This window comes from Acomys russatus, chromosome 28 (genome assembly GCF_903995435.1).
Source record: "Acomys russatus chromosome 28, mAcoRus1.1, whole genome shotgun sequence".
Classification (NCBI taxonomy): Eukaryota; Metazoa; Chordata; class Mammalia; order Rodentia; family Muridae; genus Acomys; species Acomys russatus.
This window is the reverse complement of record NC_067164.1, coordinates 25,136,044-25,154,054: the sequence shown is the minus strand read 5'-3', so window position 1 is coordinate 25,154,054 and position 18,011 is coordinate 25,136,044.

Below are 18,011 nucleotides of genomic sequence, written 5' to 3'. Positions count from 1 at the left end.
TCTTCTGCATGGGACATTTGTATGTAACTACATTGTTTTTTATAATGTAGCCTTTAATATACCAGTGTGCTTTATAAATTGGAGACTGCAGCCTTTAACAGTCCATTCATTTCATTTTTAAATCGACATAGTATTTGCATCTATTTGATGGCTATAATGTGATGTGTTGATTCATGTATACAATTTATAGTGTCCAAGTCAAGGTAACTAATCATATGTATCACATTAAACATTAATCAAATGTTGACAGTGAATATATTCAAAAGTCCTTTGTTCTCGCAGTTTAGCATGATTGTTGACCATATTCACCTTATTGTGCATTGAGCGTCACATTTCCTTCTAACGCTGATCTGACCTTAGGATCTTCTGCCAGCTTGTTGCCCAAAACCAGAACCAAGGCTACAGTGAAGTTACATGCGTGGTCATTCATTGCCATAACCATTTCAGATTCTTTCCATGTTTAATCTTTAATTAATTTGTAGTCATTACATATTCGGAAACATTTTATTGTTGGAACTTTTCCCTTCTTTTTTAGCATTGCATTTAAACAAATATTAACTTGTTCACTTTACATCCTGATAGTAGTCCCCTTCCTTGTCACCTCCTCGTCCCATACTCCCTCCCTCATTCCCCCTTCCCTCTCCCCTGGTCCCAAGAAATGGGTATTCCCTCTTCCTCTAATATCTGACTTCAGCCTATCAAGTCTCAACTGGACTACCTGTATCCTCTTCCTCTGTCGCCTGGCAAGGCTGCCCTGCTAGGGGGAAGTAACCAATGTTTGGGCACCAGAGTCCATGTCAGAAATAGTCCCTCCTCCCCATATTATGAAACCCACAAGGAGACTGTGCTGCCTATCTACTAGATCTGAGCGGAGAGCCTAGGTCCTCACCATGCATGGTCCTCGGTCTCTGAAGCATCTCCCTCCTCTGCCTGGATTTGTTGGCTCCATTGGTCTCCTTGTAGAGCTCCTGACCCCTTCCAGGTCTTTCTATCCCCAACTCTTCTATAAGATTCCCTTCAATCCACCCCAAAGTTTGGCTAAGAGTCTCAGCATCTGCTTGGATCCCCTGCTGGGTGGAGTCTTTCAGAGGACATCTATGGTAGGCACCCATCCTGTTCTCCTTCTCTTCAACTGCTGCTAGCATCTATTCTATTTGCCCTCTGAATGAGAACTAAGCATCCTCCCTGGAGTCCTCCTTGTTATTTAGCTTCTTTAGGTCTGATATTGTAGTGTGGTTATCATCCTGTATTATGTGGCTAATATTCACTTTTAAGTGAGCATATAACATATATGTCTTTCTGGGTCTGGGTTACTTCACTCAGGATGATCATGTCTAGTTTCTATTCATTTGCCTGCAAATTTCAAGATTTCCTTGTTTTTAACAGTTGAATGTTATTCCATTATGTAAATGTACCACAGTCTCTTTATCCATTCTTCTGTTTAGGAATATCTAGGATGTTTCCAGATTCTGGCTACTATGAATAAAGCTGCTATGAGCATAGTTGAGCAAATGTCCTTGTGTGGTGGAGCATCTTTTGGCTACATGCCCAGGAGTGGCATAGCTGGGTCTTGAGGTAGAACTATTGCCAATTTTTTGAGAAAGTGCTAGATTGATTTCCAAAATAGTTGTACAAGTTTGCACTCCCATCAGCAGTGGAGGAGTAGTTCCCTTTCTCCACTTCCTCGCTGGCATGTGCAGTCACTTGAATTTTTGATCTTAGCCATTCTGATAGGTCTAAGATGGAATCTCAGATTCCATTTGCACTTCCCAGATCACTAGGCATGTTGAGCTTTTCTTTAAGTATTTCTTAGCCATTTGATATTCTTTTGTTGAGAGTTCTCTGTTTAGTTCTGTACCCTGGTTTTTAATTGTATTTTTTTTTCTGTTTCATTGTGTTTATATTCTTGAATTCTTTGTATATTTTGGGTGTTAGCCCTTGGTCAGATGTAGGGTTGGTGAAGATATTTTTCCAGTCTGTGGCTGTCTTTTTGTTCTGTTGACAGTGTCATTTGCCTTATGGAAGTTTTTCAGTTTCATGAGGTCCCATTGATTAATTATTGATCTTAGAGCCTAAGCTATTGATATTCTGTTCAGGAAGTTGTCTCCTGTGCCAATGGGCTGAAATATCTTCTCTACTTTTTCTCCTAATAGATTTAGTGTGTCTAGTTTTATGTTGGGATCTTTAATCCATGTCTACTTCAGTTGGGTGCAGGTGATAAATAAGGCTCTATTTGCATTTTTCTACATGTTGACATCCAGTTAGACAAGCACCATTTGTTGAAGAGGCTATCTTTTTTTTTTCTGATCTATGGTTTTGGCTTCTTTGTCAAAAATCATGTGTCCATAGGAGTGTGGATGTATTTATGGGTCTTCAATCCGATTCCACCTATTCGCAAGTCTGTTTCTATGCCAGTACCATGCTGGGTTTTTTTTTTGTTTTGTTTTGTTTTTTTACTGTTACTCTATAGTACAGCTTGAGATTAGGGACGGAGATACCTCCAGAAGATCTTTTATTGTATAGGATTGTCTTAGCTATTTGAGATATTTTGCTTTTCCATATAAAGTTGAAAATTGTTCTTTAAACGTCTGTAAAGATTTGTGTTGACATTTTGATAGGAATTGCATTTAAATGTAGATTGCTTTGGGTAGGATGGCCATTTTTACTATGTTAATTCTACTGATTCATGAGCATGGGAGATGGTTCCATATTCTGATATCTTCTTCAATTTCTTTCTTCAGAGACTTGAAGTTTTTCATACAAGTTTTTCACTTGCTTTGTTAGAGTTACACCAAGATACTTTATGGGGTTTTTGTGGCTATTGTGAAGGGTGTTATTTCCCTAATTTATTTTCCATTCTGTTTGTATTTTGTATAAAAAAAGGCTACTAATTTTTTGACATAATTTTGTATCCAGCCACTTTGCTGAAGGAGTTTATCAGCTATAGGAGTTCTTTGGTAGAATTTTTGGGGTCACTTATACCATGATATCATCTGAAAATAGTGATACTTTGACTTCTTCCTTTACAATTTGTCTCCCTTTGATCTAAAGGAGATCTTATTGCTCTAGCTATGACTTGAAGTACTATATTGAAAAGATACAGAGAGAGTGGACAGCTTGTCATGTCCCTGATTTCAGTGGAATTGATTCAAGTTTCTCTCCATTTAGTTTGATGTTGGCTATAGGTTTGCTGTATATTGCCTTTACTATGTTTAGGCACATGCTTTGTATCCCCGATTTCTCCAAGACTTTTAACATGAATGAGTGTTGTATTTTGTCAGATGTTTTTCCAGCATCTTAGGTCATGTGGTTTTTTTCTTTCAGTTTGTTTATATGATTGATTACTTGATGGGTTTCTGTATATTGAACCACCCTTATATGCCTAGGATGACGCCTACTTGGCAATGGTGAGTGATATTTTTTATGTTTTCTTGGATTTGGTTTGCAAGTATTTTATTGAGTATTTTTGCATCAATGTTCATAAGGGAAATTTGTCTGAATTTTTTTTCTCTGTTGTGTCTTTGTGTGGTTTAGGTATCAAGGTGACTGGGGCCTCATAGAATGAGTTTGATAATTTTCTTTTTGTTTCTAATTCGTGGAATAGTTTGAAAGGAATTGGTATTAGCTCTTCTTGAAGGTCTGGTAGAAGTTTGTGCTGAATCCATCTTGCCCTGGACTTTTCTTGGTTGGGAGACTTTTGATGACTGCTTCTATATCCTTAGGAGATATAGGACTCTTTAATTTGTTTACCCAATATTGATTCAATTTTGGTAGTTGGTAGCTATCAAGAAAATTGCCCATTTCATTTAGATTTTCAAATTTTGTGGCATATAGGCTTTTGAAGTAAGACCTAATAATTCATAAATTTATGGTTGGAGCCATTCTAAACAACAAATGACATAAGCCAACTAAAGAAATAGGTCTTCAAAGATACTTTAAATTAAAATAAGATTTTTATATAATTACAAGCTTAAGTTAACTTTTTGTTACTGATGTTACAGATTTTTAACCCTACCCAATAATCAATAATTTATAACCAAGATATACAGAACACTGTAAATTCAAACATTTAAAACCAGTCAGAAACAAAAATGTAGTAAAACAGGCAAAACTTTTTTTCTACCTTTTCTAGCTGTAGTTTCAAGGGAGGAGCATTTTTGTTGTCTGTCTGGTTAGTATATTATAGTTTTTTAAATATTATTTTTTTATAGCATAACTCTAAATGAATCTTACACTTAAATGTTAAATGCTAAAGGCAGAACCTGTGGAAGATAATAGAGAAACTAGGGTTATCTGAGTTTGACATCCTGTCCAGGATGTTTCTACACACAAGCCCCTATTGCAAATGCACAGACCCCAGAAAGATCTGCCACGTTAGCTCCCATTACTCATCCACCTGTTTCTCCCTGTTGTGGGTAGTGACCCTGTACTCACCATGTCAAGGCTTCTGGGCTTGCCGGAGCTCAGAGCACATCATTAGGAGTTCAAGCAGCCCTGGGCTTGTTGCCAGTTTGATCTAGGCAGGAGAATTTCATCTGCAAGCGGCTGGCTCTAGAACAGAGATAGTTTATCAGTTTTTGTTGTTTCTTTTTTGAGAATCTTTGAGTTATAACTAATGGCCCGCAGATGAAGTTTGGCCTTTTTCTCAGAATATAAAATGTAAAAACCATTTAAACAATTAAGCAAAGTTACAGACAGTAATATTACAGACATAGAAACAAAATTTGACATGAGGACCATAAACAGACAAACGGTCAGATAGGCAAGACAAAGTGACACAGTCTCGAGACTTCCATAATATACTGAGCGTCAAGGCGACTCTCTCCAGGAGTACCAAACTCCCACACAGAGAGTTTGACGATTCTCCCTGGGAGCTCAGAGTGCCCTCTGGCTTCCTTGACCAAAGGACTGTCCATGCATCTACAAAGTCCCTTTGGGCCCCCTTTCCTGCACTCTGAGTGGCTTTCCAGACATAGAGACGCAAAGACAACACAAGACACAGGGTGCACCCAAAAGCTTACAGATCAGTTGGAGAAAGAAAGTGTCCCCTCAAACACTCCACTGTCCTTGGGTGGTGGTGTCTTCAGAGATTTCAGGCCAATGTACCAAATGTTAGGGTTCGGGTGATCTGCTGAAGAAAGACCCCAAAGCAGTATGCAAAAACAAAATGTTTTTATTCTAGCATGCTAGGACTGGCTCTCTCCTTTAGAGGGGTGACCCCGAAATGAGCACACAGGCTCAATTTATAGACAGTTGGAGGGATTTGTGACAAGCTTTAATTTATTGGTCAGAATTGAGTCAGAGTGTATGTGGGGATTCAGGGCTGACTGGATACTGAGGGCTTTTTGAATCACTGAGGTTTTGACTCTTATTAAGGAGTTGGCCTTTAATTTGATTGAATGGGGCCAGCTGTGTTTTTTACCAAGGCCATGAAGTAATAAAAACATGGCATCTAGTCATTTTGTTCTATAAGCTGATTATCCACCCATGAGCTATCCACGAGCTGTCCATAACTTGTGGTTAGAAACTTGACCTAGTTAGGCAGATTGAAAACCTGAAGCCAGTCATGGAGTTGGTCTTGTCAAGCCACTGGGGTCTTTGGGGAGTTTGACGTCCTTGGGATCTCTGGGGTCAAGTCCCTTGATCATATAGTTCTGAGCTTTGTTGCTTGTGTTCCTACACTGGCCTCTAGCCATTTGGTTGTCTCTGGTGTTAGCAGGCCTGGAGGTTCCTCAATGTGTTGCTGTCTGTGTCCCATGTGCGGCAGGCAGTTTGAGAGCAAAAGGCTGTTTGCTAGGGCTCTCCAGAGGCCTCCTCAGGATGGTGCAGAATAGGTGTTGGAGCCTGCACCCAGCTCAGCTCTGCTGGCTCCTTGTCTTGGTCCCAGTTGGGTCATGAAGGAGAGGAGCAGGCTGAGAGAAATCCAAGGCAAAAGCTGCTTGGGTGCCCCTCAGGCCTCCTTGGTATGTAGACAATGCGGGTTGTAGCCGGTGCCCGACTCACATCTGCTGGTTTGCTCTCTGTGATTCTGATGGGACAGGCTGGTAAGCAGCAGGCACAGAGCAATCCAAGTTGCTCATGTGTCCCACAGGCCTCTTTGGGATGGCAGCGAATGTGGGTTTTGGCCCACACCCAACTCACCTTTGTTTGTTCACTCTCTGTGTCTCAGATGGTCCTGGCCAGTAAGCAGCGGGTAGAGAGAGATCCAAGCCCAAAGCTTCTCGGGTGTCCCAAAGCTGGAAGGACCGCCAGGCCTGCTAAGACCAGAAACAACCAGAGGGCTAGAGGCTAGCACAAGAACACAAGCAGCAAAACTCAGAACCATATGACGCCACCGGGAACCAGTGGTCGTACCACAGCAAAAAAAAAATCCAAGTTCTTCCCGGGATGGTAGCTAATGTGATTGGTGGCCCGCATGGGACTCAGCTCTGCTGGTTTGCTCTCTGTGTTCTAGATGGGCCAGACAAGTTGCAACTTTTTTCTTTCTTTTTTCTTTTTATTTATTTATTTTAAATATATTTTATTAATTTATTCATATTACATCTCAATTGTTATCCCATCCCTTGTATCCTCCCATTCCTCCCTCACAACTTTTTTTCAATACCAACATTTATCAGTCTCATATTAAAGTTTAAGAAACTTCACTGCAGACAGCAGCGTTTTTCTTAATTCTTGCAACATATTTTGGCCATAAACTTTCTCCTCCCTCAACTTCTCCCAGACACTTCTGGTCTTCCTTACTACTCAATTTTGTGCTCTTTCTCTCTCTTAAGAAACAAACAAACAAATAAAAACCCCCACAAAACCAAAACCAAAAATTTCAAACTTACATGCACAAACGACCATTTTGTATTCTTAAGCTACTCCTGATGGGGAGGCCTGCCATGGAATATAGTTTATGAACCATTATAACTCTACTGATTTTTCCCTCTTCCAGCAGCTATCAATTACAAATGATTTCTTAGCTGGGGGAAGGCTTTGTGTCTACTTTCCCTTCTTAATGCTAGAATTTTGCTTGACTTAAACCCATGCAGGTCTTGTGCATGCTGCCATCTCTCTGTGGGTTTATATGTGCATCGGTCCCGTTGCATCTGGAAAGTACTATTTCCTTGGAGTTGTCCACCACATCTGGCTCTTACAATCTTTTTCCCTCATTCTCAGCATAGATCCTGAACTTTGAGGGGGAGGTTATAATAAAGACATCCCATTTTGTGCTATGTGCACGAAAATCTCTTACTCCCTTCTCATTGTTCAGTTGTGGGTCTCTGTGTTATATTACTATCTACTGCAGGAAGAAGTTTCTCTGGTGAGAGTTGAGCAATAAGTTCATCTATGGGTGTAAATATTTCATTAGGAGTTGTTTTATTGCAATGTTACTTTAGTAGAATAATAGTAGTAATTTTCCCCTTAGTACTTGTGTTATCAAGTGTGGAAAAAGCAAGGTGGTACTTGGTTAGATGCTTCACACCTACTGTCTATCATATACAAACACTGGAAGGTGCCATATACAGTAAAGGAGGAGAAAAGCAATTATCATTGTTTTCCAACTAAACCCTGAAGGCTACAACTTGGACCTGAAAGAGATATTCACACTGGTACAATAGTGGCCCAAATGTTATGGGATTAGCCAACTGCTTTTTTAAAAAATGGATGTAATTCCCACCACATGAGATAGAATCCATACTTGACACTGTCACTATGCCAAGACAAGACAGATTATGGACTCTACAGTTTTGAAACGATAGAGATAAAACACCAGGTAAACAGATGAGAAGTTATGTAGTGGCTAGGGACTGGCAAGCTAACAAAATCACTACAGCATTAAAGTTATGTAATGGCTAGGGACTGGCAAGCCAACAAAATCACTACAGCATTAAAAGAGCTGCACTAGTGATCTTGGTTTGATCTAACTTTCCTTATATTAACTATTATCTGTATTAATATGTCAAATGTGATATTCATCTATAATTCTCTATTATGTAACCATTGGGATGGAGATGGCTCAGTGGTTAAGAACATTAGCTGGTCTTCCTGAAGATCCAGGTTTGATTCCTGCTAGCCACGTGATTGCTCACAATCATCGACAACTCCTGTTCCAGGGGACCTGATACCTTCTTCTGGCCTTGAACACACGTAATGCAAAGTATGCATACAGGCAAAATAATATCTACAAAAAAATAACATTTGCAATGAGATATCAGTACTGTGGCGTGTGTTCATTGATCTCTGCTCTCTCTCTCTCTTTCTTTCCTTCCTTCTTCCTTTCTCCTTCCCTCTGCTCCTTCCATCCTTTTCTTTTCCCTTCCTTGGGCTTTATTACTTTACTTTAGAATAGGTCATATTACATAGCTCAAACTGAACTAACACTTAGAACCCTTTTTCCTTAACCTCCTAAGTGCTGAAATGACATGTGTGCACCCCATTGTCATGCTGTTTTATTTCTTACACACCTATAGTAGATACAATAATTTACAATAATAGATTATTTAATATTAAATTAAGAAGTCAAAGTTACACACAATTTTTTCTTTAAGATTTGAGATTTTTTTTAAATCTAGAAAATGTGGTGCTTGTACACAGGGAAGTTCATTCAGTGGTAAAGTTTAAATAATCATTATTTGGCTAAGTAAAAAAAAGTGAAATTCACATAGGCAATCACGTGCTTCCTATTCTATATGGAATTTAGAAAAAAGCATATGAAAATTAAAAAAAAAAAGCTTGTAGATGGTTTATGTTTCTGTGGCTGTGATAAAATATCATGACCAGAAGCTTATAGAAGAAAGAATTTGTTTCGGCCTTGTTTCCAGAGGAAGAACACATAACAGCACAGGATGCGTGGAAGCAAAGGGATTCAAGTAGGAATCTACAAGGTCATATCTCAAACACACACAGGAAGTTGTTGACGCTTTTCACTTACACCTTCTTTCCAAAGACTTCATGGAATACTCAGACACGCACACAATACCAGCAGCCACAGGTTATGTTTTGATTGTGTCTGGGTTTCTACATGATTTATTCAAATAGCTCATGAGAGCTCTGTGACCATTTACAGTGTGAAGCCACTAGACAAAAACTTAGAGAAAACAGTTCGCGATGTAAACATAGGTAATGATTTCTAAATAGACTGTAATATCGTGAAATAAAATAGCAATATTGATAGAGTTGCACCCAATTAAAAGGCTTGTGCACAGTAAAGGAAAAGAAAGCAACACTGTGAAAATTCATTTTACAGAACAAGAGAAAAGTATTTTTGAGACAGTGTTTCTCTGTGTAGCTCTGGCTGTCCTGGACTCTCTTTGTAGACCTGGGTGGCCTTGAACTCACATCTATCCACCTGTCTCTGCCTCCCTGAGTGCTAGGATTAAAGGCATGAATTGCCGTGCCTGGTTCAGGAGAAAATCTTGGTCAGCTCTTCTTGTGATTAATATCCATACCTACACAACACGATATAAACATTTTTTAACAGGATGAAGAATGGAATTTTGAGCAGGAAAATTGTTTGCCTTGCAAGAGTAAAGCAGGGGTTTGTATATGCAACACAAATATAAAATGCAGTGTGAGTGCGACTGCCCAACTCTAACTCCAGCTCTCAGAAGGCAGAGACAGCGTATACACAGATATGGCTAGCTAAATTAATTGTATATCTGAGTTCTGGTTTGAACTGAGAGACCTTTACTAAATTAATGACTGGAGAATAATTAAGGAAGACACTTGACATCAGTCTTAGGCCTACACACACACACACACACACACACACACACACACACACACACACACACACGGCATGTGTGTTTACATATATGAAAATATGCTTATATATACATACTGCACACAGAGATACAAGCAAAAAATTAAACACCAAAACAAATAATCAAATCAATAAATAAGCAGAGTTCTCAGAAAAAGAAATGCGATTGGAAAATTAATTTAATAAACAAATGTACGACGTTCTTAGCCATAAAACGCTTGAACAAATAGAAACTAAACTTAATTCCTTAACTCAGTTAAAATGGCCATTTTGAAGAAAGGAAAAAAAAACCTCACAGATTTACAAGCACACAGGGGCTATATGGGAGACGGGGTATGTACTAGCTCAGCCACTCTAGGAATCAGTGTGGCGGTTTCTCTGCCAACTTAAGAGGATGATCTTGTTCTTCCACTCTTGGCTACATACCAGAAGGAACCCAAGGCAATATACATGTTCATCCAATTTATAGAGTCAGCCTAGATGCCCATCAATGAACAAATGCCTAAATCAATGGTGGCATAAGTAGACAAAGCAGTTTTATTCATCTATGAAAAAAATGAATTATGCTATTTGCAGAAAAGCATAATTGGAGATCATTACAGTGATCAAAATAAACCGGACTCAGAAAATCTACCAACACACATTTTCTCCCATATAGAAAATAAAGATAAAAACACATAAAAGTAGAAGGAGGGTTATTTGAGTGTGGGTATTAAGTGATGCAGGGAAAATAGGATGGTAGAGGCAAATACGACCAATGTGCATTTCTTCTGTCTATGAAAGTATCATAATAAGCTCTGTTGTCCTATACAAGAAATACGTGCTAAAAAAAAAAAAAAAAAGAAATTGGAGTGTGGATTAGGGGGTGAAAAGTAACTAAAGTTCACTACACAAATGCATGAATCAGGCAAACAGTAAAAATTGAAATTTTAAAATATATATAGTCAGAATTGGGGCCTATAAATCAAAAGCTATTATGTTCTGTAAAGCACTGAGTCTTTCCAGGAAGATTTCCTTCCAGGAAAACAAACACAAGTAGAAAACTACACTTCAATTCCTTAACTCAGTTAAAATTAGTGCCAGATGTATCCACTCAGTGCCTCCCCTGGTTTCTGGCAGCTGTCAGCTTTCCTTGAAGAGTCATTCTTTCTCTTTCTGCCATTTCCAAACAGCAACTGTAGATGAAGGCTTTTGAACATAACTCAAGGAAAATGATGATTAGCTTTCATTATCAATTTTACAGGATCCAGAGTGACTAGGAAGAGACTCTCAGTGACATATTGGCTACAGTGAGTTGGCCTATGGCCCTTTTCGTGAGAGATTCTTAATTGGTGTAGGGAAAAAAAAAAACAGTGAATTGTGGGCAGCACCAGTCCTTAGGCTGGGGTTTTAGAGCTGTGTGAGAGTGGAGAAATCCAGCTAAGCACTATAAATCAAGGAAGCATGCACGCATTTATTTCCTTCTTCTCTTGGTTCTGGGTGTCATGTGACTAGCTTTTTCAAGTTCCTACTTTTCTTACTTCCATTTAGACCTGCAATTGCAATCTAACTAAATTGCTTTTTATCAATATATTCTATCACACAAATATAAATAAAAAGCAAGGCAAAGGATCACTCTGTGTCTTCTTCGGTTACCCAGGGCAGTTTCCTTGTCTACAGTCAACTGCTTAGGAGCCTCCATTCCACTTTCTACCTACTTGGGCTTTTTACAGTGCAGCCTAACAAAGCCTCCAATTATGGAGACTGGCATCTTTGGCAGCGCATTGTTCTGCACAGCACGGCATGTGGGATACTTCCCACAGAACAGGCATAACGTGAAGTTTATGGTGTAGACTTTTCTCCAGTTGATAATAAAATATTGATGACCTAAATCTTGTGTCTCTAGTTGAGGGTTTTTTTTGGTTTTTTGTTTTTTGGTTGGTTTTTTTTTTTTTTTTTTTTTTTTTTTAATGAGAAAACCCACTGGACCCATGTAAGGCTACCTACGTATTCACATTTCACTACGTTTGTTGTTTTACAAAGTCCTCTTCTTTGTCTTGTCTCCCCTATATTTTACCCACACAGAATTAGTCACAAGTGCAGAATCCTCAGGCTCAGCCTAGAACTGGTAAAACAGAATGTCCATTTCAGCAAATCTCCAGGTGAATCATTCTCACAGAAATTGGAAACGTCTTTATCAAGACAGAATTCCTCGCTCTGTCAGCGTTGACTGGTGCACCCCCCTTGTTAGTGGAGGAGGTTACAGGTTCTTCTGTTTGCATTCAGCGCCCTGAGCCTCATCCTATTAGAGTCTAAGGAGAGAACTCATATCTGATCAAGGATACTAAGTCTAAAAGTGGAAAACATGGACTGGTGAAATAGTTGATAGTCACTTATTGCTAAGCTCAACAAGCCAAGTTCAGTCCCCAGGACCCATATTGTAGAGAGTGAGAACTGAGTCCTGAAAGTGACCTCTGAACTCCACATGTATGCTATGACATGCACACGTGATGTACAAACATACAGAACTAAATAAATAATATACTACTTCAAATTATGATTTAAATTTGGGAAATAAAAATAATGTTAATGGAGTTCTTATTGAAGTACATTCTTTTTTTGTTGTTTTTTGTTTTGTTTTGTTTTGTTTTTTTTTTGCTTGTGACTTTGGACCAAGCACATAACTGCAGGTGCCATTTCTACAGCTTTGGAATTACTTTCTTAATAGTACCAATTGCTCAAGTGGACACACAAAAATTATTAAGATTCTTGGTAAGTGGCTAATCCCAGAAATTGTACAAAGGGACATAATATACGTCATGATTTTCAGATGACTCATGCATGAGTAATGGCAGACATTTCTTTCTTTCTACTTGCCTAATGAGAAGTACACACCTCGTTGTTTTTTAAGAGCCACAATAAAACCAATTAACATAGGGCTCGTGGTCTTACATCAAGGGAAAAAGAGTTCTCCCTGTTGCTGAACAGGAGTACTGTGTTTCTGAAGCCAATAACAGTTGCTTTGGTGACTTGGGAGTATATTTAAGACAATTTTCATAGCTTTAGACTTTGGATAAAACTTAAATCAGGATGAAGAGAAAGTGGTGGGAGGTTAAAGAAAGAGAGTTCGTGGGGAAGGACCAGTGACTAGCCACCTGGGTTTTTAACCCACTCTCTTGAGAACAGGCAAGTTTTAGGAACAAATTTCTTTCTGCATAGAACAATGCCCTGTGGGAAAATTATGTACGTGGGACTTGGAATAGCAGAAAAATATTCTCGAGGGAGAAGCTGCTGCCTTACTTCAGTGTCTCCCCAGTGTAGTCCTTCTGATTCGCAAACTTGAGCTACACGTTAATTGTTTTCTCATTTTGAAGTCCTGACGTTGGCTGGAGATTAATGTCTTTCTTTGTCTCACTTCATGAGTCATCACAACTTCATTCTCCTTCTTCAGCTGTTCATCTCTAACTCCCGTTTCCATTCAGAGGGGAGTTGGGGCTTTGATGCACAGACTTACGTTTCAGCAATCCATCCAGGTGAGTGCAGGAGCTCTGCTGGCACTGCAGAAAGAGTTCAGGAAATGGAGGAACAGAGCATGTACATGGGAGCAAAGCTATCCTACACAAGATGGGTTGACGCAAGGGAGGGAGGCCTTCTGGGTTGGTCATGACATTCATTGATTCAAGGAGCTGAAAAGAAAAGAAAAAACACACCAAACTTGGTAGTGTTTTTCTCAGAAGTGAGAATTAATCCTTAAGTGATAATTTTTGAAGGTAATCATAAAATTGTTGTTTATGAAGTCATAAAATGGTTCCATCTAAAGGAGACCTTATGTTCATGGACCCCGGTCATTATAGAATGTGGAAACAGAAAGCACTAGTTGTAAAGTTACATGCCAAAATAACTTCATGCCTTTTAGTTTTTTTAAGATGTGCATATTGTCACATTAATAAGAAAGATCCAGACAGATAATATCTGCACTCTTGCAATAGTTCACAAGGTTTATAAAGCTTCCTTGCTTCATATAATATAATAACATTAAAAATGAAAAGGGCTCTATTAGAATGATTCACTTGCAATTATTTTCTAACTGATGAACCCCAAATACTTGTGATTTTTCTTACCTAATTACCTCCTTTATTACAAGTGATGCATATTCCTTGCATTTATTGAGTGGGAATAGCATGTGTTTATTCCACCTTAAAACATAGAACTATTACACATGTACAGATCAGATTTTCCACCACTCTATCTAGTTGATATTCCAGTGAAGTGTGTGTGTGTGTGTGTGTGTGTGTGTGTGTGTGTGTGTGTGTGTGTGTGTGTGTGTTTGGGGGAAGAATTGTACATTTTGTGAGGACACTCTAACAGACAGATTTTGTCCTCGTAATTATTCCAACACTGGGCCCCCCTGTGACATGTTCATATGTGTGTAGAATTCACTCTGGTCATGCCCACCACTCTCTTGTAGCTCCACCATCACTTCCATAGTCCCCTTCCTACCGCCCAGTGCTCATCATTCTATTTTCCTGTCATTTTAAATTCTAGGTCATGTGCAAGTATGAAAGAAAATGTGCTGTTTGAATTTGTCACTGGCTTATTTCATTGTTGTGAACAATCATACGCTCAAGGTCTGTCTGCCCAAGCAGAATGCGAGTGGGTGAATAGGCTGTTAGATATCCTCACTTCACCTCTATGAGTGGTTGTTCTTGCTGCACCTTTGGCCTTTTATAATTTATTATTATTATTATTATTATTTTGCTTTGTATTAAGTTTGAGGCCTCCCATATCGCAGATAAGTGTCTCACCAGTGAAGAGTTAGAGAGCCCTTTGAGACACAGTATCTTAAGTCATGAAGGTCAGACTGGACCTCACTTTTTCAGACAAGGATGACCTAACAAATGTCCAGCTCAAGATTACAAAGTCAGAAGAACAAATCTGAAGAAGATGCTCATAGATTCCAAGAGCTTTTCCATTGACGATATGGTCCTCCTGCTTTAGCCTTCCTGGTGACTCTGTGTATTGGCCTGTTACCAGGCCTCGCCCTTTTGAACAGGTCTGTTTCTACAAATCTTATGACTTTGGTTCTCATTAAGTCATGATTTACATTCATCTAAGTTTATGTTTCATAAAAATATGTGATTGATATAACTGCACGGGACACAGAATGATAAATGTATGTCTCTAAGTCAATTATAGCCTATTAAAGATAACATGAAACCTTGATCCACATCTGTCATTGGAGCAGCATGTGATGAGGTTACTTGGTGTCTACAGAGATTAATTAGAGGAAATATGCTTATATATGATACATATGATAGATTTGTCCTAGTGTCCTGGTAGAAGATTCTGTGCAGCAACACTGCACTTTTTATTGATAAAATTTGTTCATTGACAATTTCATACATGTGTGTGTAGTGCTTGCTCTTCCTTACCCTCTCCTGCCTCCCTCCTTCTAACTAGGAGACATTTACGTCCCACATTTACGGCTTTTTGTTTTGTTCTATGATTGAATAATTTTAAGTAGGGCAATCTATTTGATCATAGGTTTGGAATCATCCACTTGATTCTGTTGGGTTCAGCATAGGGCACACAACTGAATACAGTTTAACACTTAAAACCCAGCCACAGCCCATAGTTCAGCAGGAAAGGTAGGAGTCTCTGATTTCCCCCACCAGAAATACATTTGCACATAACTTATTACAAGAGTAAGGACTTCAATGTACAAATATAACTTTACTAGAGTCCAAAGCCCAAACCCTAATCATAAGAAAAAATGTATTACATGAGAAATGTGAGACATTAAATACCCTGATTATCTATCACCCATATTTTTAAAAAGTGGGTCAAACAAATATATAATTGAATCATAGGACAAAAACTCAGCTTTCCCCCCTATTTTATATAAATATTTATTCACACGTGCACATATGTGCCACAGCATGTATGTGGAGGTAGGAAATACATGTTGGTAGCTAGTTCTCTCCTTTCCTGTTGTGTGACCTGGTCGTACAGCTCCCATCACCAGGCTCAGTGGCGGGGGCTTTCATCCATCGTCAGTCTGTCCCACGGACTCTACTCCTTCTTTTGAATTGTGGGTTTATTCTCGTGGCTATTTTTCTCTTTTTAAAAAAAAATATATTTTATTAATTTATTCATATTACATCTCAATTGTTATCCCATCCCTTGTATTCTCCCATTCCTCCCTCCCTCCCAGTTTCCCCTTACTCCCCTCCCCTATGACTGTGACTGAGGGGGACCTCCTCCCCCTGTATATGCTCTTAGGGTGTCATCAGAATGGCTAAGATCAAAAATTCAAGCGACGCCACATGCTGGCGAGGATGTGGAGAGAGAGGAACACTCCTTCACTGCTGGTGGAAGTGCAAACTATTTTCCTCCTGACAATAGCAAGTGTTACTTTTGGTTTGGGGGTAAATTATTTTTTCCGATTTACTGTATTTTCTGGGGGGTCATGAGATAGAATGGGAAGCAGGACATTGCCACGGCCATGAAAGCTACTTTTCTCCCTTGTGTCATGGGAGTCAGCTCATCTCATTGTTTTTTGTCTGTCCAATCTATTTACTTCTGCTGCTCTTTAGCGGTTTAGTGGCCATGTAAATATCTCGCATGTGTGTAAAGGTACTTACTGCCATGGGTGATGATCTGAGACAGCACCTACACACAGCACTTGTCACTAGCCCATCAAGTCCACACCTAAACTTCACTCCTCCTGCTTCTCTTTCATTACACTGAAGGAATTTTGTCTGTTTTCACTGTTATTCTTCTAAATCATGTCTCGACGGGGGCTGTTTCAATTCTCGTTCACAAGTGTATCTAAGAGCTTCTTGATTTATTTTAATATGAGGCCTATAAGCACAGATTGAGCATGACACAGAAAATTCTACTCAGATTAAAAACAGGACTCTCTTCTTGGGATACATATAAAGCACAGAATTAAATTCCATGGCTCTAATTACTGTTGCTCTATAGTACAGCCTGAGATCTGGAATGGAGATTGCTTCAGAGGATCTTTTATTGTATAGGATTGCTTTAGCTATTCTGGGTGTTTTGTTGTTGTTGTTGTTTTCCATGTGGAATTGAGAATTGATTTTTCAATGTCTTTTAAAAAAATTGTGTAGGTATTTTGATAGGGATTGCATTAAATCTGTAAATTGCCTTTGGTAAGATAGCCATTTTTACTATGTTAATTCTCTCTATCCATGAAGAAGGGAGATCTTTCCATCTTCTCGTGTCTTCTTCAATCTCTTTCTTCTGAGATTTGAAGGTTTTTTTTTTTTCAAATAACTCTTTTACTTGCTTGGTTAGAGTTATTCCTAGATAACTTATATTGCTTGTGGCTGTCGTGATTACTCTCATAGCAACAGGCTGGTTGAGCAAATGGAATTGAATTGAAGACCCAGAAATAAACCCACACACACTTGAACATTTGATTTTTGACAAAGAAGCCAAATCTATTCAATGGAAAAAGGATAGCATCTTCAAAAAATGGTGCTGGTCTAACTAGATGTCTATATGTAGAAAGATGCAAGTAGATCCATATTTGTCACCATGCACAAAACTCAAGGCCAAGTGGATTAAAGACCTCAACATAAAACCAGAGACACTAAGTCTGTTAGAAGAAAAAGTGAGGAAGAGCCTGGAACTCATTGGCACAGGGGACAACTTCCTGAACAGAACTCCAACAACCCAGGCCTTAAGGTCAACCATTAATAAATGGGACCTCATGAGGCTGAGAAGCTTCTGTAAGGCAGAAGATAGTGTCAACAGAACAAAATGACAGTCTACAGACTGGGAAAAGATCTTCACCAACCTACATGTGACAAAGGTCTAATATCCAAAATATATAAAGAGCTCAAGAAATTAAACACCATCAAACCCAATAACCCAATTAAGAAATGAGGCTCAGAATTAAACAGCGAATTCTCAACAGAGGAACTTCAAATGGCTGAGAAACACTTACAGAAATGCTCAACTTCCTTAGCCATCAGAGAAATGCAAATCAAAACGAGTCTGAGATTCCATCTTATGCCCATCAGAATGGCTAAGATCAAAAACTCAAATGACTAGGATGTGGAGAAAGGGGAACACTCCTTCACTGTTGGTGAGAATGCAAACTTGTACAACCACTTTGGAAATCAATCTGGCACTTTCTCAGAAAACTGGGAATAGGGCTACCTCAAGATCCAGCTATTCCACTCCTTGGAATACACCCAGATTATGCTTCACCATGTAACAAGGACATATGCTCAACCATGTTCATAGCAGC